The sequence below is a fragment of the Patella vulgata genome, chromosome 1, assembly GCF_932274485.2.
Source record: "Patella vulgata chromosome 1, xgPatVulg1.2, whole genome shotgun sequence".
In the NCBI taxonomy this organism is placed as follows: Eukaryota; Metazoa; Mollusca; class Gastropoda; family Patellidae; genus Patella; species Patella vulgata.
The window spans coordinates 76,999,133-77,005,877 of record NC_065879.2 but is presented as its reverse complement, the minus strand read 5'-3'; positions in this window follow the sequence as shown (position 1 = coordinate 77,005,877).

The following is a 6,745-nucleotide window of genomic DNA, read 5'->3' as shown; positions in this document are numbered from 1 at the left end:
CACATTTGCGTGCATGTAAAAGAACCCTTGATAGTTTACATTTGAAATAAGAGTAGGCCGTCGCGCCGCTGTGTGGTCAATATTTCTCTCATACCTGCATATTGTATGGTGTATGTCCGTCTCCATTGCCCAGTCGGTGCTGAACAGAAGTACTTTTAATTTATTTTAATATTCCTGATCAAATAAAATCATTAATTTGTAATTTTAATTCATATATTTCGTGAAACTTTCGATAGACCTGAAGTCATAACCTACACTGCGTGTTCTAAAATCCAAATAAAACAATATTTCCATCGCTGTGGCAGTAATCAAATTTGGGAAGTTCATTGTCAAATCAGGAATATCACCATGTTCCTGAACTTATAGGTACGTTATCTAGGAAATTGGCATACGTATTCCTTATAGCTTAAGGACGGCAACTATTGATTTTGGTGCATGATCCGACCCTCTTGGGCAGTGCCACACCTATTTTTTTGTTAATATTTTTTCTGTAAATACTCTAAAGGTTGCAATATATTAACAGACTTTGTTCCAATTCGGCATGATCCATCAAAGGGTTGTACCTATTCGTATTGGTCCATGTCCAACAGCCAGGGGCAGAACCACGGTCAATTTTTGTATTTGTTGTCTACAGGCTGGAATTCTGAATGGATCATTTTGAAACTTCGCATATTTATTCCTTTTACTGTATGGATAGCAACTATTCATTTTCGTGCATGCCCACACCCCAGGGGTGATGTGGCATCTATTTTTTGTTTATATTTAGTCTGTAAATTTGGCAAAACAAACCCAACGCCTAGCCTTCTTTGTCTCTTGTCATATTACAGTCGTTGCAGCCATTTCATATTTCATTCTCTTCATATTTATCAAACTATGAATGTGGACGTATATTGCAGCGGTAGCGATGGTCTCGTTTTATCTATTATTTTAACTAAAAAAGCAAGCATGGCAAATATGTATTGCTAAAAAAGACGAAATTATGTTAAACCATAGCGGTAACCATAATTTATAAAACAGTTCGTAAATGCATATCAATGATTAGTTATCATAGCATGGTCTTTTAATGAAGATATACACAAATGGTTAAAGGAATTAGAGACTGAATATGCAAAAATGGTTAAAGGAATTAGAGACTGAATATACAAAAATGGTTAAACGAATTAGAGCATAAATATACAATAAGTGTTTAAACGAATTAAAACATAAATATCCAAAAATGGTTAAACGAATTACTCATAACATGGCGCTATTCGATGTTAATAAGCAATTCATGGTCATAAAACAGGATTATGTTACTATAAACGTAGAAAGGGCTTATCAGGTCACCCAAGACGCCCGTGTTACCTTCAAAAGCCTTACCAACAAATCCTAAAGATCAAGTTCTGAAAGCAATAATTATGAATAATTAAGAATTGTGGGCGAATGAATGACGGGTGGACATACAGATTTGACGACGATGTGGGCTTATAAAAACGAAACGAAATAGAAAGACGGTCTGAATTATTCGGTTATTGCTCTTTCTCTATTCTGGTTTGCATGATGGTTGTGTTCCTAGAGATCCGGGACTATCTGAAATTTGAAAATAAAATATTGTTACCAGATAAAAGAAATTAAGATGTATTCTACAATTTAAATGCTCTAACTGTTTGCCTAAAGTGATATTATTCTCAGAGAAATAAAAAAATCGCCCAAACCATAGTAAACGTAATCAACATCTTAACTCTGTTAATCTTTCTCCTAAAGATTATGAATATTCCACAACACCTGACAAAAATGTGAATTCACATCCCTTTCTTTGATTGTATACAAAAAATTCGAATATAACCGCCGAAAATAAGAAAGTGAGAAATAAAGACTATTACTATAAGAACGTACACGAGGGGAAGTAATCGGTGTCTTTGATCTTCTAAAAAGAACGAACGCCGACAAATAGGGATAATGCGACTCGACGATCGGGATTCATTTCTTTTTTGCGTAGTTTTTTCTATTCAGCTGTAAAAATTAGAAAACGAAACGCAGATGTCACATCGTTACAATATGTCGGATTACGCAGAGTGTCGGAATACCCAGTTTTCTCAAAGCCGGAAAAATTGTAACTTCGAAAACCGGAAGTATTATTATAATGTAGCTTCGAATCACCAGAATGTTATTCCCTTTAAAAATGATAAACCTTTCTGTACATTCAAAATTTTATTACATTACTTTTTATTTCATTTAACATGCGTAGGCATTTTGAATAGGTCAAGTCTGTCGTTAATTTATCTTCTTCGCCGTCTTCAGTTGATCACACTCTTTTCTTTGCTATCACGTGTTCATTGATAATGGGCGTACTCGATTGAACGTTCCTGAATTAAATTCTCTCAATCCCAAAAATATTGACAATCGAGTGAAAATGGGTACTTCGGACTACAACGCATGCGTCGACTGGATATATAAATATCTCATCCAACCTGTTCGTCGTGTTTAATTACGTCACAATTCTACTAAAACCACCTTCGTCGTCGGGACTGACAGAACTGTGACAGGACTGAATTCCGCGTCACTAGATTGCAATTCTGTCAATTTGGGACGTTCCGGGGTGTGAATCGAGCATCGTCACACGGTTCGAAGAGATCCGTAGGCTGACCAAACAAATAGGTTATTCAGGTTCAATCGGCATTCGCAACGAATGTTTCCAACGGGTGCTAGGAATATTTTTACGACTGTGAATTCGGGGGAAAATTCGTGGATATTCTTAAGTATTTGTCACAACTGTCGTACAAGAGATTAAAATTATCAAAGTAATCAACAAGGACCCACGGTATCGAGTTTTAATCTCACAGATAATTGACTGGTGATTGCTTGTTAATCTTTTGTGGCTTCACACCCATCCAGTTTTAATCTCACGGATAATTGATCGGTAAGTGTTTGCTTCAAATCCACCGATTGAAGGCTGGATTATACGGTGTCGATTCAATGGAAATCGTATGACGGGACAGCTGATTGATGTCGTAATTCGGAACGTACAGAGGTCGAATTACCCAGAGATTTTTTGGCTGAAGTAATAAGGAAATGAATCGGGACATGAAAATGGTTTCGGATGTAACAGAGTGCCGGAGTGAACAGAGGTCGGATGTGACAGAGTGCACTGTATACGAGAAGGTGTCTATTGAAAAACCCACGTTGGCTAGCGCCTCAGATCGGATATCAATATCTTCTCTTTTTTCATTTGACTACACGTTTAGATTACAGAAAAGTTATATTGGTTTAAACATATTGATGTTCTGTAAAGTAATTGGACAAAACCTACTCAAAACTTCCCTTTTCTTTTATGAAAATTAAAAGTACATTTTCTAGTTGTTCCAGCTGAAAAATTATCAGTGCATCGCTAGTTTTAAAAAGGTTAAGATATTTTGTGTATATATTTTCAGGATACAATGTGTCCAAGAGACGACGATGTAAAAATAGAATAGGCATCAAACACAGAATAACTAAAGATGAGCCCCCGTCCCTTTTTCTAATCTGTTCCTATGCAGATTGGTTGCTATTTAAGGGGTCCATCGCAGCCTGGAAAAAAATCTGTCAGTAACCCCTGCTCAATTAATGCATTTTATGAGAAATGCAGTTTATTATTGCAATTTTGTAGGGGGTTTTGTTCAGAAGGGATTATTAGCCACACATCTTTAGATCACCCGATCAAGCAGTAGACGTTTGATTTAAGTGAACTAAACCTAGTGAACAATCATAAAATATGCATCTATGAGATCATAAACTTACTATAGTGTTAAAATTATATGTCGATAGAATTGTATACAGAAATAGGTTTGTCATGAGGCACTTATTAACACCGACACAGTTGAATTCTATAAAAATCGAGGGGCTATAGATGCACCCTAGCACAGATGTGGGATTGTTTGCAAATGATTTTGGAGTGCCTTTGCCAACTCTGCAACAGTTTGTGCTGGCACGGCTTGAGTCCGAACCCGTCGTCCAAGTTCATCCCAAAGGTGTTCGGCCGGGTTCATGTCAGGAGACAGAGGGCCAATCCATAACAAGGACATGATGATTGTTCAGAGAGTCTCTTGTCAACCTGGCAGTGTGGGGTCGGGCGTTGTCATGCTGGAAAACCATCTGTCGACGGACGCCATGTTGAGCCAGCAATGGAAGCAACACAGGACGAAGGATGGCGTCAACATACTAGTAATGTTGAGCGTTGAGATTGCCGTGGACCACCACCAACTGGGATAGGAAGTTGACCTTGATCGCGGCCAAAACCATGACGCCACCTCCCCCGAAACGATCCCTTTCTAGCACGCAGTTAGAGATGACATTTCGCCATGGTGTGTTGTGCAGTACCCCTGATTTTCGGCCCATTGCTGTCGAGCAAGTCGATAACGATGCAAAAGGATTTGACATTGGTAAGTGTCGACGGCAGCGTAACCCATGAGCAGCCAGGCGTCTTCGGACTGTTTGAGGGCTGATCTGACGTTGCCGTGTTCCAGCACTTCCCCTGGAGTAGCAGTAGCTGACTGGAACCTGTTGCGCAGATGCTCTAGTCGGATGAGCAGCGGTTGTTACAAGTGTCGCTCCAGGTCGGTGTCGATCGGCAAATCTTCCAGTGGCTTGGAAGCGTTGTCTGAGGCGAGCAATGGTCGATGGGTGGACATTAAATTGTCTTGCGACAACTACCTGTGAGGCCCTCTGATCCAGCATGCCAATAGCTGTGTACCTGTTTTCTTGTGTAAGGCGTGGCCTTTTTCCGAAATGATGAAGGTTGAAATTTTGAACTGTATGCAAAACGTGTGACATGGGACTGCTTAAAATCGTGAAAAAAGACAAGTGTTGCATTTCGAACAAAGTTCATTACCGAGAACTGATATTGGGTTCAAACCAAGACCTCCACAAAAAGAGACCCATCACAAGTTTCACCTATGTGCTATAAGATAGGAAAGCCCACGAAAACGTTTTCCAGAAATATTTCAAGAATTAGGCATTGCGTTTGTAATGGCTTTGAGTGTAGTTAAATTTTACTGTCACAGTTAAATTCAACTATTTCAAGTAGTTATTTGCATGAGCATTTTTGTAGATTTTTTGTTCTAGAATGAAGAAGAGTGTTTGAATTTTGTCTGCCAGGTTTTGGTAAATATTCATTTTGAGGCGGAAGGATAATGGTTGTGGTGATATATACCGCGAATAGTTACATGTGTTTAGTACTCCACTTCAAGGTTGTGTAACTCGGAATTCTAGTGGTCAACCTCATACTAATTTTGAGCAAGGACATGGCCATTTGTTATTGTCTGCCGTGAAAAGATGTAGTGCATACGTGTATATTTATAACATTTCTCTCCTTGCCCCCCCCCCTTTTTTACATATTAAAAGTGAATTATTGAAAAGTTGTAAAATGTTAGTCCTGAAATTACCCAGTTTGAGACAAATCAACGTTAAACCCTGTTTTTCTTAATACCCACCCCACCCTACGATGCTATATTTAAGCGCAATGTCTGATAGTACTCTTATATTGCAATTGTATTGTATCTATTGATTTTACAGAAACATTGCTGCAATATCTACATTTTCCATCCATTAACAATCAGTAAATAATATTGATGAATTTATATAACATGGACCAGACCATCAATTGCTACTTTCTACTCCAAAGAAAAATTATCTAGATATTTCAAGAAAATGTGTAAAGTTAAAATGTATAAAACGGAAAATAGCTTTGCGATAAACACGGGGACTATGCCAGAAAAAAATCAACAAAATTGCTCCATCCTTACAGATTAGCCACGTTTGCAATATGTCCTAGTAACTATCGGGGGAAAATTAACCTTTTTCAAGGGAACTTTCCCTAAACAAATATAAGGCCGCAAACGCTTTTTCATAAATCCCTATCCATGAGCACGCAACAAGAAAATTATAAGGCCATAAACGCGTTTTCATTAATTCCTGCCCGTGAGTACGCAACAAGAAAGTAGTCCAATATAGGCTTATTTATGTCCTACTCGGTCCCCATCCAAATTCCAGAAGTTGAGGGGGAGGGGTAGAAATGAAATGACCGAATAAATTCTCGGCAGCTCGGTAGTCAATTGGGGGCGGGGGGTATCTCCCCCAGAAAATTTATGAAAATTTAAACGGCCGCAAACGCGGATACAGCAACCTGAAAGTGGTCCAATATAGCCCATATGAACTCCAATCAATCAGAGCCTTTCTTTGGAGACTGGTCGAACTCCTATAGAACCAACAGGAGGGATGATGTTGTATTGTGTCGCTCTCCTTGGTGGTCCCTTTTTGAACTTGCGTTTTGGAGCTGACCTGCCATAAAACTCCATTTCAATAATTCCGATCAGATTTTCGCCGTTGCATCAGAGGTGTGCGAGGGCATCCAAAATGAGTTTTTGGGGAATACTAACTCTAATCCAACCCTTTTTATACGACCACATAGAAATGTGGACGTATATTGCCGTCACCCCCGTACGTTCGTCCGTCCGTCCATCGTCCACAATTTCTTGTGAACGCTCTAACGCCCAAAGTAATCATCCAGTTGTTTTAAAATTGATATATGTTGTTTACATTAGTGAGATGAAGAAGCCTATTTAATTTCAATAGCTTCCGTTTATTACATCTAGAGTTATGGCCCTTGTTTAACTTTGTTGAACCTTGTGGTCGCTCTAACGTCAAAAGTTATCTACCTGTCTGTATGAAATTTACATGCGTCATTTAAATTAGTAAAGAGAAGAATCCTATTGAATTTCAGCAATTTCCG